General features: G+C 53.4%; 8 non-coding genes and 1 pseudogene across 8 annotated transcripts; 5 read left to right on the top strand and 4 right to left on the bottom strand.

Moving 5' to 3' along the window:
- The first annotated feature begins 1,327 nt into the window (after window positions 1-1,327).
- Window positions 1,328-1,465, top strand: LOC138230814 (U1 spliceosomal RNA; annotated as a pseudogene).
- A 1,063-nt stretch (window positions 1,466-2,528) lies between these two features.
- LOC138230810 (U1 spliceosomal RNA) lies at window positions 2,529-2,700 on the top strand. Its single transcript, XR_011186413.1, has one exon. It is a non-coding gene; the product is annotated as a U1 spliceosomal RNA (small nuclear RNA).
- A 636-nt stretch (window positions 2,701-3,336) lies between these two features.
- LOC138230884 (5S ribosomal RNA) lies at window positions 3,337-3,455 on the bottom strand. Its single transcript, XR_011186478.1, has one exon. It is a non-coding gene; the product is annotated as a 5S ribosomal RNA (ribosomal RNA).
- A 1,604-nt stretch (window positions 3,456-5,059) lies between these two features.
- Window positions 5,060-5,223, top strand: LOC138231012 (U1 spliceosomal RNA). The gene has a single exon (XR_011186596.1). It is a non-coding gene; the product is annotated as a U1 spliceosomal RNA (small nuclear RNA).
- A 636-nt stretch (window positions 5,224-5,859) lies between these two features.
- Window positions 5,860-5,978, bottom strand: LOC138230992 (5S ribosomal RNA). Its single transcript, XR_011186577.1, has one exon. It is a non-coding gene; the product is annotated as a 5S ribosomal RNA (ribosomal RNA).
- Window positions 5,979-12,927: 6,949 nt separating this feature from the next.
- LOC138230819 (U1 spliceosomal RNA) lies at window positions 12,928-13,098 on the top strand. Its single transcript, XR_011186418.1, has one exon. It is a non-coding gene; the product is annotated as a U1 spliceosomal RNA (small nuclear RNA).
- Window positions 13,099-13,734: 636 nt separating this feature from the next.
- On the bottom strand, window positions 13,735-13,853 carry LOC138230873 (5S ribosomal RNA). Its single transcript, XR_011186467.1, has one exon. It is a non-coding gene; the product is annotated as a 5S ribosomal RNA (ribosomal RNA).
- A 1,775-nt stretch (window positions 13,854-15,628) lies between these two features.
- On the top strand, window positions 15,629-15,792 carry LOC138231011 (U1 spliceosomal RNA). The gene has a single exon (XR_011186595.1). It is a non-coding gene; the product is annotated as a U1 spliceosomal RNA (small nuclear RNA).
- A 636-nt stretch (window positions 15,793-16,428) lies between these two features.
- LOC138230998 (5S ribosomal RNA) lies at window positions 16,429-16,547 on the bottom strand. Its single transcript, XR_011186583.1, has one exon. It is a non-coding gene; the product is annotated as a 5S ribosomal RNA (ribosomal RNA).
- Window positions 16,548-19,596: the final 3,049 nt, after the last annotated feature.

The following is a 19,596-nucleotide window of genomic DNA, read 5'->3' as shown; positions in this document are numbered from 1 at the left end:
GTGTATTTTGGAGAAGAGATGGGAACAGTAAATTGGCAGAACAAATTGCCAATCTTAAACAAAAAACTGATGCAATGGAAGGACCGAGACCTCACCATGACAGGGAAGGTGCTGGTCATCAAAGCCGAGCTCTTGCCTGTCTTGAATTTTCTGGCTTCTACCTTCCCAATCCCACACCGTGTTGCGGCGGTGCTGAGGAGATTGATGTTTCAATTTCTATGGGGTGGGAAGCAGGAAAGACTCAGAAGGGAAATAATGTACAGGCCGCTACCCTCAGGGGGGAAGTCTGTCCCAGATATTGCTACGAAGCTGCTGTGCATTTTCCTGGCCTCTGTGCTGAGAGGCTTTGCAACAGCACCTGCAGCGCGTACCTGGACTTATTTTTCCAGGCTCTGGGTAGGTAGGGAGGTGTTCAGAGTGTGGGGTGTCAGACCCAAGCTGGACGTCCCACTCTCTGACACATGCCCTGCAATTTATGGGACAGTTAAAAGTTTTCTAAGATCTCACCCAATTGGCCATATTCCCCTCCGAGATGTCAGCGTCCAAAAACTGGAGGATTTCGTAGCACCCCAGAACAATAGGCAGACCCCTGTGGGCATTTTAACATCAGCCCAAACAAGGAAGGTGTGGGAACACACATCCTCTAAATTTCTGTGCAACATTCACAGAGATTTAGCCTGGAGTGTCGTCCACCAGTGCTTACCGGTACGAACTTTCTTGTACCGTAGGGGCCTCACCCCCAGCCCTCGCTGCGTTAGGGTGGGCTGCGGCGAGGAGGAGACTGTGACCCATCTCCTGTGGTCCTGCTTTTTTGCTAAGGCCTTCTGGGCACAGTTTGAAGATTGGTTGCAGGCTCTCTCGCCCCAATTTACCCTGACCGCTGCTTTCATCATATACGGCATCTCTCCTGTCAAACTTCCCCCTGACGTGTTTGACAGGATCTGGGCCGTGGTGAACAGTGGGAAAGACGCCCTGTGGAGAGTGAGGAACATGGGGCTGTTCAAAGGCATCGAGGTCCCAGTCAAGGCAGCAGGTAGCCTGGCCCTGTTCATCACCCGAGAGAACTATTACCTCAGAGATCTGTGGAGAGAAGGGAGGGAGGAAGCAGAAAATCTGTGGGAAATAGAGAGCATTGGACAGTATCTCTAGAAACTGTGAAAAATAAAGAATGTGATTTGCACCAGAAAAAAAGAAAATTGTTGCTATGTAACTGTTACCGTGTCAAAATGTAATGAGATGTGATCATATATACTGTTTTAAGTATGTATATTAATGTAAAGCTTTCTGATTTGTGATTTCCTGTATTTTTTTGTGAAAAGAAAATAAAGTTCTTAAAAATCGGTTCACCCAGGGCGAGGCTCGGCCATTGCACTCCGGCTGTGCTGACCCCTGCGAATTCCCCAAATGTGGGAATCTCGACTGCATAATTTCTGGTAGTGGGGGACTGCGTTCGCGCTCTCCCCTGATGTGCTTGGTCCAAAATCAGATGCAACAGTGCGGGCGGCTTTGCCTTCTGCTGGGGAGCTGTGCCGGGTGCCCCTGAAGCGGCTTTCAGAGATGGGGGGTCACTGCAGAAACGCCCCGGGGTTTTTCGCGAGCACCGCCTGACAACGTGGTCCTCCTTTTCATGCCCGCTACAGCCATAACGCTATTTGTATAACCACAAAAAACAATCTTGTGCTTATACACGTTAAATGTTCACCTCGTGACAAGGTACTTCAATTGTGATCTTTCAGCTTGTCTGACCCTGGTGGTCTGGCTGACTTTTGCCTCTTCCGCTCTCTGTCCGGGGACAGTAATCCTTTATTGTTTCTCTCACACTCCATCAGTTTGACTTTGTAGTTCAGTCTGTTGCCCGTGTGTGTGTACCAGTTTGTAGTGCCATGTAACCTGACTACCTTACGTCCTGCACTCATAATATAATATATATATATAGAGAGAGAGAGATAAATACTGTATATCTTAAGAACAAAATCCAACACCAAAAGCTCTTCATGAGTCGTTATACCCCAGCATTGAAACCGAGTTCTTACCGGAATGCAACACATTGCTAATCCAACCAGAAGATCAAGGTGTGATGGTCAACTTGAAGTGCATGAAGTAAGAGTAAAACGATGTACCCCGAAGCAGGACCACAATTCGAAAGGAGTGGATGCCACTATTTCTCTTATTTTCTTAGTTATAGGTCCATGGAAGCATTTCAAGCTAATTACACTACTCCTCCTGGACATGAATTCCCTTTTCAAAGCGAGTCTTTTTGCTGTAGTTTGCATGGTTTAGGATGCTGATCGAGGTTAGCCTTGATTTGGTCATGGGGGCCTCGGTACTGTATGCTAATGCTAAAGACAGTTCACCAGTTTTCTGATTGTTGGGTTCTGTATCAGTGCAGGAATGTCAAATAGTGAATGGCTGTACCTCTGTTGTATCCGTGCTCAATGAACGAAAGCGGTTATAAATGAATGTATATTTGTATGCAAAACGAGTTGTTTATTGACTGACCTTCAATTGCAGATTTAGAGGCAGCTTCGATATTCGTTTTACAGCCGTTTTTTAAAAAAAAAAAAAGAAAAAAAAAGGTTCACCCAGGGCGAGGCTCGGCCATTGCACTCCGGCTGTGCTGACCCCTGCGAATTCCCCAAATGTGGGAATCTCGACTGCATAATTTCTGGTAGTGGGGGACTGCGTTCGCGCTCTCCCCTGATGTGCTTGGTCCAAAATCAGATACGGGAGGGTTAGGACACCACGAGCTGCGTGGCTGCGGAAGGATCCCGGTTCGACAGGAGTGGACCCCGCTGCTGGTTCTCGCTGGCTTTTAGTTAGGGGTCCGGAGAAGCATCTCAAGCTAGTTCCACTACTCCTTCCGGACGTTCATTCCCTTTTCAAAGTCAGTCGTTTTGCTGTAGTCTGCGTTCTTTAGGCTGATTATCGAGGTTAGCCTTTATTTGGTCATGGGGGGCCTCGGTACTGTATGCTGAGTCTAAAGACAGTTTCACCCATTTTCTGATTGCTCGGTTCTGTACCAGTGCAGACATGTCAAACAGTGAATGGCTGTACCTCTATTGTATCCGTGCTCAATGAATGAAATCGGTAACAAATGAATATATGTCTAGTTATACGAAAAACGAGTGGTTTATCGACTCATCTTCATTTGCAGATTTAGAGGCAGCTTCGATATTCGTTTTACAGACGGGTTTTTTTTTTTGAATATGGGTCACACACATGCCACAGCAACAAAACATCTCTAGAGATGAGGCTATAGATCACCTTTCCATCCTGCAGGTTTTCCTCCCAAAGCCTACGGCACCAACGGCGACCCCTGCTGGCCGGGAGAGCAAAAGCTTACAGCACCTGGTATTCCCAGGCAGTCTCCCATCCAAGTACTAACCAGGCCCGACGCTGCTTAGCTTCCGAGATCAGACGAGATCGGGCGTGTTCAGGGTGGTGTGGCCGTAAGCGAAAGCCCCGGCGCCTGACTCGCTACTTGAAGCTGTGTGTGGCGGGGGTTCCGTGCCCCCCGAGCGGGACTGAAGGATCGTTCGTGTGCAACTCTTTGGAAAGGAGCTGCTTTCCAAATCGCATTGCGTGCCTGGATGTTGGCGAATGCGCTCCCTTGTGTTGGCTCGTCCCACACTGGAGGAGGACAAACAATCTGCACGGAGGAGCACCAGGCAAGTCTTCACCAGACAAAAACCTCCAGTGCACAGCACTCTGGAAACATTTCGGGGCTTTCGCGTGTTTATTTCAGCACGTAAAGCGCACCGGTCCAACACGTCGGCCGGGCACGCGGCGCCTCCGCCCTCTTGTGGCCTTGCAGCGTCAGAGCAAGAGGCTCCTTCTCGCTGCCCTTCCGCTGTGTTGCAGGGCCCCGAGAGGGAACCCGGAGCGCGCACTTTGTGGGGGGCGGGGGACCGCGTTCGCGCTCTGCCCCCGGTCTCTTGCGCGAGTACTAAATCTCACGGACAGGGGGGCCTCGTCATTGATTGTTACAGGTGAGACGGGGATTAGGAGGAGACCCCGACTGATGGGTAAAGTGGAGCACTAACACCAGAGGGACACCCCCGGCGTCTCTTTTTGAGAGACGCCCTGGGGTTTCCTAATGGCCAAGGAGGGTCGGGACCTCGGTTTGACGCCTCCCCCGAAGGACGGCGCCTGTTTGTGCAGCAGAGTGTCGCCATCAGGAGGCTGGGGCGTAAGAGAGCCACACAGCCCGCAGGGTGAGCGCTCCCTACTGGTCCCAGTCACACCTCTTGCAGGAGCAGCAGCAACCGGAGCTTTTCCGGGGTGGAATCTCCCATCCGGGTGCCGGCCAGGCTCACACCTGCTGGGCTGCCCCGGGGGTGAGCCCAGTCGAGAGTCGCAGGGCCAGATCTAGTCACCGGGGAGAAACGATACAAGTGAAGGATTGCTCGGCTCTCGGCACTTGAAAAGACCGACAAATGTCTCGTTCCCACCGGAGCTGAATGTACCCGCATGTGTGGTGTCGTCTTCTTCCCCCGCCCCGCTGTGTTTGCTGTATTGTCTCTGAAGCCGGCCCCCCCGAGACGAGACGGGCTGTTCCTGTGCCCCAATTAACACTTTACAGGTGCCATTCCCCGGCATTGTGGCCATTGTCGGTGCTCACACGCGATAAGATAAGGCGGAGGAGAGCGGGGCATGCCCAGCGGCAGACATTCAAGGAGGGGGCAGTGCGAGGTGAGGTGAGGTGCGACACGCCGGAGCACCGACACAGCTAATGCGGAGCACTTGTTGGACTGGCATCGAAAGGACGTGTGCGCACGGAGCGAGCCTTCCCTGCGGCGGAGCGCGGGAACTTTCTCCCCCCCTCCCGCTGCAGGAGTTGTGTGCGCTGCAGCGGTGCCGAGAGAAAAGCACAGAAGGCAGCAGGCTCTGGAGAGCAGGTAAGAGACGGAGCCTTGTGGGCAGGCGAGCAGGCCCGTTTTTTGGAAATTGCTGAAAAGGTTTGTTCGGTGTGTGGCAGGCGCACGTCACGAGCTTGCGTGGCCTAGGCTGCGCGATTTGTGCTGTGGGTGCGGGCCGCTTGCAGGGGCCTGTTTAACTCATACTTACCTGGCAGGGGAGATACCTTGATCAAGAAGGAGGTTCACCCAGGGTGAGGCTCGGCCATTGCACTCCGGCTGTGCTGACCCCTGCGAATTCCCCAAATGTGGGAATCTCGACTGCATAATTTCTGGTAGTGGGGGACTGCGTTCGCGCTCTCCCCTGATGTGCTTGGTCCAAAATCAGATACGGGAGGGTTAGGACACCACGAGCTGCGTGGCTGCGGAAGGATCCCGGTTCGACAGGAGTGGACGCCGCTGCTGGTTCTCGCTGGCTTTTAGTTAGGGGTCCGGAGAAGCATCTCAAGCTAGTTCCACTACTCCTTCCGGACGTTCATTCCCTTTTCAAAGTCAGTCGTTTTGCTGTAGTCTGCGTTCTTTAGGCTGATTATCGAGGTTAGCCTTTATTTGGTCATGGGGGGCCTCGGTACTGTATGCTGAGTCTAAAGACAGTTTCACCCGTTTTCTGATTGCTCGGTTCTGTACCAGTGCAGACATGTCAAACAGTGAATGGCTGTACCTCTATTGTATCCGTGCTCAATGAATGAAATCGGTAACAAATGAATATATGTCTAGTTATACGAAAAACGAGTGGTTTATCGACTCATCTTCATTTGCAGATTTAGAGGCAGCTTCGATATTCGTTTTACAGACGGGTTTTTTTTTTTGAATATGGGTCACACACATGCCACAGCAACAAAACATCTCTAGAGATGAGGCTATAGATCACCTTTCCATCCTGCAGGTTTTCCTCCCAAAGCCTACGGCACCAACGGCGACCCCTGCTGGCCGGGAGAGCAAAAGCTTACAGCACCTGGTATTCCCAGGCAGTCTCCCATCCAAGTACTAACCAGGCCCGACGCTGCTTAGCTTCCGAGATCAGACAAGATCGGGCGTGTTCAGGGTGGTGTGGCCGTAAGCGAAAGCCCCGGCGCCTGACTCGCTACTTGAAGCTGTGTGTGGCGGGGGTTCCGTGCCCCCCGAGCGGGACTGAAGGATCGTTCGTGTGCCACTCTTTGGAAAGGAGCTGCTTTCCAAATCGCATTGCGTGCCTGGATGTTGGCGAATGCGCTCCCTTGTGTTGGCTCGTCCCGCACTGGAGGAGGACAAACAATCTGCACGGAGGAGCACCAGGCAAGTCTTCACCAGACAAAAACCTCCAGTGCACAGCACTCTGGAAACATTTCGGGGCTTTCGCGTGTTTATTTCAGCACGTAAAGCGCACCGGTCCAACACGTCGGCCGGGCGCGCGGCGCCTCCGCCCTCTTGTGGCCTTGCGGCGTCAGAGCAAGAGGCTCCTTCTCGCTGCCCTTCCGCTGTGTTGCAGGACCCGGAGCGCGCACTTTGTGGGGGGCGGGGGACCGTGTTCGCGCTCTGCCCCCGGTCTCTTGCGCGAGTACTAAATCTCACGGACAGGGGGGCCTCGTCATTGATTGTTACAGGTGAGACGGGGATTAGGAGGAGACCCCGACTGATGGGTAAAGGGGAGCACTTACACCAGAGGGACACCCCCGGCATCTCTTTTTGAGAGACGCCCTGGGGTTTCCTAATGGCCAAGGAGGGTCGGGACCTCGGTTTGACCTCTGTTTGTGCAGCAGAGTGTCGCCATCAGGAGGCTGGGGCGTAAGAGAGCCACACAGCCCGCAGGGTGAGCGCTCCCTACTGGTCCCAGTCACACCTCTTGCAGGAGCAGCAGCAACCGGAGCTTTTCCGGGGTGGAATCTCCCATCCGGGTGCCGGCCAGGCTCACACCTGCTGGGCTGCCCCGGGGGTGAGCCCAGTCGAGAGTCGCAGGGCCAGATCTAGTCACCGGGGAGAAACGATACAAGTGAAGGATTGCTCGGCTCTCGGCACTTGAAAAGACCGACAAATGTCTCGTTCCCGCCGGAGCTGAATGTACCCGCATGTGTGGTGTCGTCTTCTTCCCCCGCCCCGCTGTGTTTGCTGTATTGTCTCTGAAGCCGGCCCCCCCGAGACGAGACGGGCTGTTCCTGTGCCCCAATTAACACTTTACAGGTGCCATTCCCCGGCATTGTGGCCATTGTCGGTGCTCACACGCGATAAGATAAGGCGGAGGAGAGCGGGGCATGCCCAGCGGCAGACATTCAAGGAGGGGGCAGTGCGAGGTGAGGTGAGGTGCGACACGCCGGAGCCCCGACGCAGCTAATGCGGAGCACTTGTTGGACTGGCATCGAAAGGACGTGTGCGCACGGAGCGAGCCTTCCCTGCGGCGGAGCGCGGGAACTTTCTCCCCCCCTCCCGCTGCAGGAGTTGTGTGCGCTGCAGCGGTGCCGAGAGAAAAGCACAGAAGGCAGCAGGCTCTGGAGAGCAGGTAAGAGACGGAGCCTTGTGGGCAGGCGAGCAGGCCCGTTTTTTGGAAATTGCTGAAAAGGTTTGTTCGGTGTGTGGCAGGCGCACGTCGCGAGCTTGCGTGGCGATCTGCCGGTCTGGAGTTATGCAAATGAGGCCGAATTGCATTCCGGGACATGCTGCGAATGCGCAACGGCGACTGCAGATGTGTAGGAAACGGCGCGCTCGTTTTCTCGTTTTGCCCACACTTTTGAGTGTTAGTGTGGCGTGTGAGTGTGTGAAAGAGTGGGCCCAGCAGGAGGCGGTGGCGTGCGGGGCGAGGAGGTGGCCTAGGCTGCGCGATTTGTGCTGTGGGTGCGGGCCGCTTGCAGGGGCCTGTTTAACTCATACTTACCTGGCAGGGGAGATACCTTGATCAAGAAGGAGGATACTTACCTGGCAGGGGAGATACCTTGATCAGCCTGTAGGTGGAGTAGTTGGATTGTTTTTCTTTTGTTGGAAGCAGTGTTTGATTTGCGGTTTTTGAAATGGCAACCTTTGGATCCCGTAAGAATGCTGTACGTTTTGAGCTCTTGGATGATCTCTTCATGGATCGTATGCAGTTCAGCAGAAAAGTGTTACAGAAGGAACTTGGCTTTGAACCTCGGCACTTGGATTTCATCTTCGCTCTCCCAGGTCAGAAAGCATTTGAGGTTGTATTTGCTACCTATCCTCTGTTTGAACAATGCGTGGATGTGTTTGAGGCAAAAAGAGGCAAAGTTCCTGCACTTGAGAAGATCAACTTGCAGCCTCTGACACAGAGAGAGAGGAAAACGGTGCATGTTGTTATGTTCTCGGAACTGGCAAAGACGGAGGACATTCACACCTGGCTTAACCAGTACTGCACCGTCCACCATGGAACTGAGGTTAGAGATGTTGATGGTATAAAAACAGGAGCAAGGAAATTCGAGGTTCGCTTGCTACCGGACAGCGTAAATGGAGGCTTAAGGCACCTGCCCTCTACAATCCGGCTGGGCGCCTGCAATGGCTATGTGTTTTATGTGGGACAACCAAAGGTGTGTCGGCGCTGTGGTGCTGTGGGACACCTGGCATCGTCCTGCACTGTGAAATGCTGCAAGACCTGTGGCAAACAGGGACATTTAGCCTCTGACTGTTCAATGCTGCCAAAGTGCAATTTATGTGGCTCGGAAGGACACGTTTTTAAGAACTGCCCTCACGCCTACGCCAATAAACTCAAAATGAGAAAGGATGAGGCAGTGCTTGTTTCAGCCAAACCGGCCCGAAAATCCAAAGCAAACAACAAATCAAACAAAGAACCCTTGTTGGACAAAGACTCTCAGCCTCCAGCCAGGATTAGTCCTGCTGTGGCTCCGGGGCTGGTGGAAGAGAAATCCACTACCCCCCCACAACCGCAGACTGCACCAGACAAGCACGAGGGTTTGAAAACCCCCGAGAACAGCGAGGACCCCTCCCCCACTCCTGCTCCTCAGAACGAGGGCCAGTGTGGGGCCCCCCGGTGGAGCGGGTCCAGCGAGGATACCCAGGATTCAGCGGAGCTGCTTTTCTCAGACTCTGCAAGTGCTACAGATGCCCTCCTCTCCTCCATCCAGTCCATCACGGAGGATCTGCAGCAGCTGGTGGGTGAGGGGGAAGAGGAGACTGGTGCATCGGCTGCACCCCTTTCCCCTCAGTGCTCCCAGGAGCTGGACTTGAGGAAAAGAAAAAATGACTCTGTTTTCTCCCCGAGCGAGGAGGAAGGAGAGCATGGCGATGGGGACAGCTGGAACCTCTCCACCCCTCCCTCTACCCCCTTCCTTGAAATGGACTCTGTGAACGCTTTTACTGCTGCCACCCTGATGAAGGCTCATTCAGAGGATGGCTGGCAGGAAATTGGTAAGAAGAAAAAGAAAAAGAAAAAGGTAACAGGTGAGACCGAAGAGAAATGTGTTTTGTAAAGACTGGTTCCACTTTCTTATGTAATATGGCTCTTAACATAATTTCTCTTAACACAAGAGGTATCAATGACAGAGTTAAATGCCAGTCTGTCTTTGATTACCTCCAGCAGAGAGAGGGAGATGTGTTGATGTTGCAGGAGTGTGCTTTAGCCTATCAAGAGAGGTATAAAAGTTTTGAAGATAGGTGGGATAAAGGGCCTTCTGTTTGGTCAGGGGACAATAACAACAGAGCCTCTGGCGTGGCCATTCTTTTCAAAGGATGGGCATTCAAATTGAAAAGTATTCAGAGGGTCATAGATGGCAGGTTGCTGTGTGTGGATGTGGAATGGGGGACCGTTAACCTGCGGCTAATCAATGTGTATTGCCCTACTGACGTAGGAGGAAGGGTGGAGCTACTCAAGGCACTCTCCCCCCTATTGTTATGCAGCACAGACGTGATAGTGGGAGGGGATTTTAATTGTATCTTAGAGCACACAGACAGGCAGTCTAGCTCTCCGATAAAATTGGATTCCAGCTCACTGGCCCTGCAAAACTTAGTTCAAGACTTTAAACTCTCAGACACATATAGATGTATATATCCCACAACAGCAGGATATACATGGTCAGGGAGGAATAGCAGCTCCAGAATTGACTATTGCTTTGTCTCAGAGAGAGTGAAAGTTGTTGGGGTCACTCTTCAGCCTGTCTTCTTCTCAGATCATCAGGCTTTAGGGTGTAGAGTGGAACTCCAGGGCGGGACTGTCTTTGGCCCAGGCCTCTGGAAACTCAACACAAAGCTGCTAGAGAACGAGGGGGTAGTATCCCGCTACAAGGAGAAACTATCACAGTGGCTGTCCTTGCAGTGTCTGTACGGGTCAGTAGGAGAGTGGTGGGAGGAGGTGAAGGTGAGGACAAAGGCCTTTTTCATGGCTGAGGGAAGGAAGGCTGCTGCCAGACGGAGAGGAGTGCTAGCCAGGAAACAGAGGCAGCTGCAGCGTCTCTACACGATGCTGCACAGTGGCTTCGATGTGCTCGAGGATATCGCCCTTTTAAAAAAGGACATCCGGAGCATAGCCGAAGAAAGTAGTCGAGGAGTGCTGTTAAGAAGCAGAGTGCAGTTCTTGGAAGAAAATGAGAAGTGTACTCGCTTCTTTTTCAGGAAAGTGGTAGGCTCCAAGACTGTCATGGAAAGTGTAGTTGATGAGGAGGGACGAGAGAGAACAGAGCCGAGTGCTATCCTCTCCTGCACCGAGGCCTTCTACTCAAGACTGTACAGCTCTACAGAGGTAAAGGATGAAGATATTCATTTTTTTACCTCAAAGCTAGAAAACATTTTGAGTGAAGAAGATAGGGAAGTACTTGAGAGGGATTTGACAGTAGAAGAGCTGAGACAGGCTATGGAGAGCTTACAGAAGGGGAAAACTCCGGGTGCTGACGGGCTCCCTAAAGAATTTTATTGCACCTTTTGGGATCTGCTTCAGGATCCGCTACTGCTCCTATTCGAGGAAAGCTACAAGACAGAATTGCTGCCTGACTCCTTAAGAGAAGGCACTATCTCTCTCTTGTTTAAGAAAGGAGCAAAAAATGACATAAAGAACTGGAGACCCCTCAGCCTGTTAGGCGTGGACACTAAGATCCTGTCCAAAGCCCTTTTCCTGCGCCTACAAAATGTAGTGGCCTCACTGGTAGGGAAAGAACAGACTTGTGGGATAGCAGGACGCCTGATGAGCGACAACCTGGCCTTGTTGAGGGATGTCTGTCTGTACTCTGAGGATCGCTCCCTCCCTCTGTGCATTTTAGGTGTAGACCTAGAAAAGGCCTTTGACCGCCTAAACCGGCAGTACTTAACATCGGTACTTGAGCACATGAAGTTTGGCCCCATCATGAGAAAGTGGATTAACCTGCTGTACACAGGTAGCAACAGCAGAGTCATGGTTAATGGCAATAGATCACGCACCTTTGAAGTCTGTTCAGGGGTGAGGCAGGGCTGCCCATTATCCCCCTTGTTATTCGTTTTGGCTATGGAGCCCTTAGCCTGTGCCTTGCGCCAGGATCAGGCCATTAATGGGATACCAGTGCCTGGAAGTGGGGGAGGAGAGGTAAAGACATCTCTATACATGGATGACGTCACCCTGCTCCTCTCTGACAATGCCTCAATTAGCAGAGCTCTGCAGTGCTGTGATCGGTTCTCTTTGGCTTCCTCCGCAAAAATTAACACATCTAAGAGTGAGATTTTTTATCAGAACTGGAGGGAGCCAAAAGAAGGACATGATCTCAGGCTGCAAGAGAAGAGAATTAAGGTCCTGGGGGTGTATTTTGGAGAAGAGATGGGAACAGTAAATTGGCAGAACAAATTGCCAATCTTAAACAAAAAACTGATGCAATGGAAGGACCGAGACCTCACCATGACAGGGAAGGTGCTGGTCATCAAAGCCGAGCTCTTGCCTGTCTTGAATTTTCTGGCTTCTACCTTCCCAATCCCACACCGTGTTGCGGCGGTGCTGAGGAGATTGATGTTTCAATTTCTATGGGGTGGGAAGCAGGAAAGACTCAGAAGGGAAATAATGTACAGGCCGCTACCCTCAGGGGGGAAGTCTGTCCCAGATATTGCTACGAAGCTGCTTTGCATTTTCCTGGCCTCTGTGCTGAGAGGCTTTGCAACAGCACCTGCAGCGCGTACCTGGACTTATTTTTCCAGGCTCTGGGTAGGTAGGGAGGTGTTCAGAGTGTGGGGTGTCAGACCCAAGCTGGACGTCCCACTCTCTGACACATGCCCTGCAATTTATGGGACAGTTAAAAGTTTTCTAAGATCTCACCCAATTGGCCATATTCCCCTCCGAGATGTCAGCGTCCAAAAACTGGAAGATTTCGTAGCACCCCAGAACAATAGGCAGACCCCTGTGGGCATTTTAACATCAGCCCAAACAAGGAAGGTGTGGAAACACACATCCTCTAAATTTCTGTGCAACATTCACAGAGATTTAGCCTGGAGTGTCGTCCACCAGTGCTTACCGGTACGAACTTTCTTGTACCGTAGGGGCCTCACCCCCAGCCCTCGCTGCGTTAGGGTGGGCTGCGGCGAGGAGGAGACTGTGACCCATCTCCTGTGGTCCTGCTTTTTTGCTAAGGCCTTCTGGGCACAGTTTGAAGATTGGTTGCAGGCTCTCTCGCCCCAATTTACCCTGACCGCTGCTTTCATCATATACGGCATCTCTCCTGTCAAACTTCCCCCTGACGTGTTTGACAGGATCTGGGCCGTGGTGAACAGTGGGAAAGACGCCCTGTGGAGAGTGAGGAACATGGGGCTGTTCAAAGGCATCGAGGTCCCAGTCAAGGCAGCAGGTAGCCTGGCCCTGTTCATCACCCGAGAGAACTATTACCTCAGAGATCTGTGGAGAGAAGGGAGGGAGGAAGCAGAAAATCTGTGGGAAATAGAGAGCATTGGACAGTATCTCAAGAAACTGTGAAAAACATTATCATGTTTAAATAAAGAATGTGATTTGCACCAGAAAAAAAGAAAATTGTTGCTATGTAACTGTTACCGTGTCAAAATGTAATGAGATGTGATCATATATACTGTTTTAAGTATGTATATTAATGTAAAGCTTTCTGATTTGTGATTTCCTGTATTTTTTTGTGAAAAGAAAATAAAGTTCTTAAAAATCGAAAATCGGTTCACCCAGGGTGAGGCTCGGCCATTGCACTCCGGCTGTGCTGACCCCTGCGAATTCCCCAAATGTGGGAATCTCGACTGCATAATTTCTGGTAGTGGGGGACTGCGTTCGCGCTCTCCCCTGATGTGCTTGGTCCAAAATCAGATACGGGAGGGTTAGGACACCACGAGCTGCGTGGCTGCGGAAGGATCCCGGTTCGACAGGAGTGGACGCCGCTGCTGGTTCTCGCTGGCTTTTAGTTAGGGGTCCGGAGAAGCATCTCAAGCTAGTTCCACTACTCCTTCCGGACGTTCATTCCCTTTTCAAAGTCAGTCGTTTTGCTGTAGTCTGCGTTCTTTAGGCTGATTATCGAGGTTAGCCTTTATTTGGTCATGGGGGGCCTCGGTACTGTATGCTGAGTCTAAAGACAGTTTCACCCGTTTTCTGATTGCTCGGTTCTGTACCAGTGCAGACATGTCAAACAGTGAATGGCTGTACCTCTATTGTATCCGTGCTCAATGAATGAAATCGGTAACAAATGAATATATGTCTAGTTATACGAAAAACGAGTGGTTTATCGACTCATCTTCATTTGCAGATTTAGAGGCAGCTTCGATATTCGTTTTACAGACGGGTTTTTTTTTTTGAATATGGGTCACACACATGCCACAGCAACAAAACATCTCTAGAGATGAGGCTATAGATCACCTTTCCATCCTGCAGGTTTTCCTCCCAAAGCCTACGGCACCAACGGCGACCCCTGCTGGCCGGGAGAGCAAAAGCTTACAGCACCTGGTATTCCCAGGCAGTCTCCCATCCAAGTACTAACCAGGCCCGACGCTGCTTAGCTTCCGAGATCAGACGAGATCGGGCGTGTTCAGGGTGGTGTGGCCGTAAGCGAAAGCCCCGGCGCCTGACTCGCTACTTGAAGCTGTGTGTGGCGGGGGTTCCGTGCCCCCCGAGCGGGACTGAAGGATCGTTCGTGTGCCACTCTTTGGAAAGGAGCTGCTTTCCAAATCGCATTGCGTGCCTGGATGTTGGCGAATGCGCTCCCTTGTGTTGGCTCGTCCCGCACTGGAGGAGGACAAACAATCTGCACGGAGGAGCACCAGGCAAGTCTTCACCAGACAAAAACCTCCAGTGCACAGCACTCTGGAAACATTTCGGGGCTTTCGCGTGTTTATTTCAGCACGTAAAGCGCACCGGTCCAACACGTCGGCCGGGCGCGCGGCGCCTCCGCCCTCTTGTGGCCTTGCGGCGTCAGAGCAAGAGGCTCCTTCTCGCTGCCCTTCCGCTGTGTTGCAGGACCCGGAGCGCGCACTTTGTGGGGGGCGGGGGACCGCGTTCGCGCTCTGCCCCCGGTCTCTTGCGCGAATACTAAATCTCACGGACAGGGGGGCCTCGTCATTGATTGTTACAGGTGAGACGGGGATTAGGAGGAGACCCCGACTGATGGGTAAAGGGGAGCACTTACACCAGAGGGACACCCCCGGCATCTCTTTTTGAGAGACGCCCTGGGGTTTCCTAATGGCCAAGGAGGGTCGGGACCTCGGTTTGACCTCTGTTTGTGCAGCAGAGTGTCGCCATCAGGAGGCTGGGGCGTAAGAGAGCCACACAGCCCGCAGGGTGAGCGCTCCCTACTGGTCCCAGTCACACCTCTTGCAGGAGCAGCAGCAACCGGAGCTTTTCCGGGGTGGAATATCCCATCCGGGTGCCGGCCAGGCTCACACCTGCTGGGCTGCCCCGGGGGTGAGCCCAGTCGAGAGTCGCAGGGCCAGATCTAGTCACCGGGGAGAAACGATACAAGTGAAGGATTGCTCGGCTCTCGGCACTTGAAAAGACCGACAAATGTCTCGTTCCCGCCGGAGCTGAATGTACCCGCATGTGTGGTGTCGTCTTCTTCCCCCGCCCCGCTGTGTTTGCTGTATTGTCTCTGAAGCCGGCCCCCCCGAGACGAGACGGGCTGTTCCTGTGCCCCAATTAACACTTTACAGGTGCCATTCCCCGGCATTGTGGCCATTGTCGGTGCTCACACGCGATAAGATAAGGCGGAGGAGAGCGGGGCATGCCCAGCGGCAGACATTCAAGGAGGGGGCAGTGCGAGGTGAGGTGAGGTGCGACACGCCGGAGCCCCGACGCAGCTAATGCGGAGCACTTGTTGGACTGGCATCGAAAGGACGTGTGCGCACGGAGCGAGCCTTCCCTGCGGCGGAGCGCGGGAACTTTCTCCCCCCCTCCCGCTGCAGGAGTTGTGTGCGCTGCAGCGGTGCCGAGAGAAAAGCACAGAAGGCAGCAGGCTCTGGAGAGCAGGTAAGAGACGGAGCCTTGTGGGCAGGCGAGCAGGCCCGTTTTTTGGAAATTGCTGAAAAGGTTTGTTCGGTGTGTGGCAGGCGCACGTCGCGAGCTTGCGTGGCGATCTGCCGGTCTGGAGTTATGCAAATGAGGCCGAATTGCATCCCGGGACATGCTGCGAATGCGCAACGGCGACTGCAGATGTGTAGGAAACGGCGCGCTCGTTTTCTCGTTTTGCCCACACTTTTGAGTGTTAGTGTGGCGTGTGAGTGTGTGAAAGAGTGGGCCCAGCAGGAGGCGGTGGCGTGCGGGGCGAGGAGGTGGCCTAGGCTGCGCGACTTGTGCTGTGGGTGCGGGCCGCTTGCAGGGGCCTGTTTAACTCATACTTACCTGGCAGGGGAGATACCTTGATCAAGAAGGAGGTTCACCCAGGGTGAGGCTCGGCCATTGCACTCCGGCTGTGCTGACCCCTGCGAATTCCCCAAATGTGGGAATCTCGACTGCATAATTTCTGGTAGTGGGGGACTGCGTTCGCGCTCTCCCCTGATGTGCTTGGTCCAAAATCAGATACGGGAGGGTTAGGACACCACGAGCTGCGTGGCTGCGGAAGGATCCCGGTTCGACAGGAGTGGACGCCGCTGCTGGTTCTCGCTGGCTTTTAGTTAGGGGTCCGGAGAAGCATCTCAAGCTAGTTCCACTACTCCTTCCGGACGTTCATTCCCTTTTCAAAGTCAGTCGTTTTGCTGTAGTCTGCGTTCTTTAGGCTGATTATCGAGGTTAGCCTTTATTTGGTCATGGGGGGCCTCGGTACTGTATGCTGAGTCTAAAGACAGTTTCACCCGTTTTCTGATTGCTCGGTTCTGTACCAGTGCAGACATGTCAAACAGTGAATGGCTGTACCTCTATTGTATCCGTGCTCAATGAATGAAATCGGTAACAAATGAATATATGTCTAGTTATACGAAAAACGAGTGGTTTATCGACTCATCTTCATTTGCAGATTTAGAGGCAGCTTCGATATTCGTTTTACAGACGGGTTTTTTTTTTTGAATATGGGTCACACACATGCCACAGCAACAAAACATCTCTAGAGATGAGGCTATAGATCACCTTTCCATCCTGCAGGTTTTCCTCCCAAAGCCTACGGCACCAACGGCGACCCCTGCTGGCCGGGAGAGCAAAAGCTTACAGCACCTGGTATTCCCAGGCAGTCTCCCATCCAAGTACTAACCAGGCCCGACGCTGCTTAGCTTCTGAGATCAGACGAGATCGGGCGTGTTCAGGGTGGTGTGGCCGTAAGCAAAAGCCCCGGCGCCTGACTCGCTACTTGAAGCTGTGTGTGGCGGGGGTTCCGTGCCCCCCGAGCGGGACTGAAGGATCGTTCGTGTGCCACTCTTTGGAAAGGAGCTGCTTTCCAAATCGCATTGCGTGCCTGGATGTTGGCGAATGCGCTCCCTTGTGTTGGCTCGTCCCGCACTGGAGGAGGACAAACAATCTGCACGGAGGAGCACCAGGCAAGTCTTCACCAGACAAAAACCTCCAGTGCACAGCACTCTGGAAACATTTCGGGGCTTTTGCGTGTTTATTTCAGCACGTAAAGCGCACCGGTCCAACACGTCGGCCGGGCGCGCGGCGCCTCCGCCCTCTTGTGGCCTTGCGGCGTCAGAGCAAGAGGCTCCTTCTCGCTGCCCTTCCGCTGTGTTGCAGGACCCGGAGCGCGCACTTTGTGGGGGGCGGGGGACCGCGTTCGCGCTCTGCCCCCGGTCTCTTGCGCGAGTACTAAATCTCACGGACAGGGGGGCCTCGTCATTGATTGTTACAGGTGAGACGGGGATTAGGAGGAGACCCCGACTGATGGGTAAAGGAGAGCACTTACACCAGAGGGACACCCCCGGCATCTCTTTTTGAGAGACGCCCTGGGGTTTCCTAATGGCCAAGGAGGGTCGGGACCTCGGTTTGACCTCTGTTTGTGCAGCAGAGTGTCGCCATCAGGAGGCTGAGGCGTAAGAGAGCCACACAGCCCGCAGGGTGAGCGCTCCCTACTGGTCCCAGTCACACCTCTTGCAGGAGCAGCAGCAACCGGAGCTTTTCCGGGGTGGAATCTCCCATCCGGGTGCCGGCCAGGCTCACACCTGCTGGGCTGCCCCGGGGGTGAGCCCAGTCGAGAGTCGCAGGGCCAGATCTAGTCACCGGGGAGAAACGATACAAGTGAAGGATTGCTCGGCTCTCGGCACTTGAAAAGACCGACAAATGTCTCGTTCCCGCCGGAGCTGAATGTACCCGCATGTGTGGTGTCGTCTTCTTCCCCCGCCCCGCTGTGTTTGCTGTATTGTCTCTGAAGCCGGCCCCCCCGAGACGAGACGGGCTGTTCCTGTGCCCCAATTAACACTTTACAGGTGCCATTCCCCGGCATTGTGGCCATTGTCGGTGCTCACACGCGATAAGATAAGGCGGAGGAGAGCGGGGCATGCCCAGCGGCAGACATTCAAGGAGGGGGCAGTGCGAGGTGAGGTGAGGTGCGACACGCCGGAGCCCCGACGCAGCTAATGCGGAGCACTTGTTGGACTGGCATCGAAAGGACGTGTGCGCACGGAGCGAGCCTTCCCTGCGGCGGAGCGCGGGAACTTTCTCCCCCCCTCCCGCTGCAGGAGTTGTGTGCGCTGCAGCGGTGCCGAGAGAAAAGCACAGAAGGCAGCAGGCTCTGGAGAGCAGGTAAGAGACGGAGCCTTGTGGGCAGGCGAGCAGGCCCGTTTTTTGGAAATTGCTGAAAAGGTTTGTTCGGTGTGTGGCAGGCGCACGTCGCGAGCTTGCGTGGCGATCTGCCGGTCTGGAGTTATGCAAATGAGGCCGAATTGCATCCCGGGACATGCTGCGAATGCGTAACGGCGACTGCAGATGTGTAGGAAACGGCGCGCTCGTTTTCTCGTTTTGCCCACACTTTTGAGTGTTAGTGTGGCGTGTGAGTGTGTGAAAGAGTGGGCCCAGCAGGAGGCGGTGGCGTGCGGGGCGAGGAGGTGGCCTAGGCTGCGCGATTTGTGCTGTGGGTGCGGGCCGCTTGCAGGGGCCTGTTTAACTCATACTTACCTGGCAGGGGAGATACCTTGATCAGCCTGTAGGTGGAGTAGTTGGATTGTTTTTCTTTTGTTGGAAGCAGTGTTCGATTTGCGGTTTTTGAAATGGCAACCTTTGGATCCCGTAAGAATGCTGTACGTTTTGAGCTCTTGGATGACCTCTTCATGGATCGTATGCAGTTCAGCAGAAAAGTGTTACAGAAGGAACTTGGCTTTGAACCTCGGCACTTGGATTTCATCTTCGCTCTCCCAGGTCAGAAAGCATTTGAGGTTGTATTTGCTACCTATCCTCTGTTTGAACAATGCGTGGATGTGTTTGAGGCAAAAAGAGGCAAAGTTCCTGCACTTGAGAAGATCAACTTGCAGCCTCTGACACAGAGAGAGAGGAAAACGGTGCATGTTGTTATGTTCTCGGAACTGGCAAAGACGGAGGACATTCACACCTGGCTTAACCAGTACTGCACCGTCCACCATGGAACTGAGGTTAGAGATGTTGATGGTATAAAAACAGGAGCAAGGAAATTCGAGGTTCGCTTGCTACCGGACAGCGTAAATGGAGGCTTAAGGCACCTGCCCTCTACAATCCGGCTGGGCGCCTGCAATGGCTATGTGTTTTATGTGGGACAACCAAAGGTGTGTCGGCGCTGTGGTGCTGTGGGACACCTGGCATCGTCCTGCACTGTGAAATGCTGCAAGACCTGTGGCAAACAGGGACATTTAGCCTCTGACTGTTCAATGCTGCCAAAGTGCAATTTATGTGGCTCGGAAGGACACGTTTTTAAGAACTGCCCTCACGCCTACGCCAATAAACTCAAAATGAGAAAGGATGAGGCAGTGCTTGTTTCAGCCAAACCGGCCCGAAAATCCAAAGCAAACAACAAGTCAAACAAAGAACCCTTGTTGGACAAAGACTCTCAGCCTCCAGCCAGGATCAGTCCTGCTGTGGCTCCGGGGCTGGTGGAAGAGAAATCCACTACGCCCCCACAACCGCAGACTGCACCAGACATGCACGAGGGTTTGAAAACCCCCGAGAACAGCGAGGACCCCTCCCCCACTCCTGCTCCTCAGAACGAGGGCCAGTGTGGGGCCCCCCGGTGGAGCGGGTCCAGCGAGGATACCCAGGATTCAGCAGAGCTGCTTTTCTCAGACTCTGCAAGTGCTACAGATGCCCTCCTCTCCTCCATCCAGTCCATCACGGAGGATCTGCAGCAGCTGGTGGGTGAGGGGGAAGAGGAGACTGGTGCATCGGCTGCACCCCTTTCCCCTCAGTGCTCCCAGG

The sequence above is a fragment of the Lepisosteus oculatus genome, unplaced genomic scaffold, assembly GCF_040954835.1.
Source record: "Lepisosteus oculatus isolate fLepOcu1 unplaced genomic scaffold, fLepOcu1.hap2 HAP2_SCAFFOLD_52, whole genome shotgun sequence".
NCBI classification, from domain to species: domain Eukaryota; kingdom Metazoa; phylum Chordata; class Actinopteri; order Semionotiformes; family Lepisosteidae; genus Lepisosteus; species Lepisosteus oculatus.
This window is presented reverse-complemented; position numbering and strand designations above follow the sequence as displayed.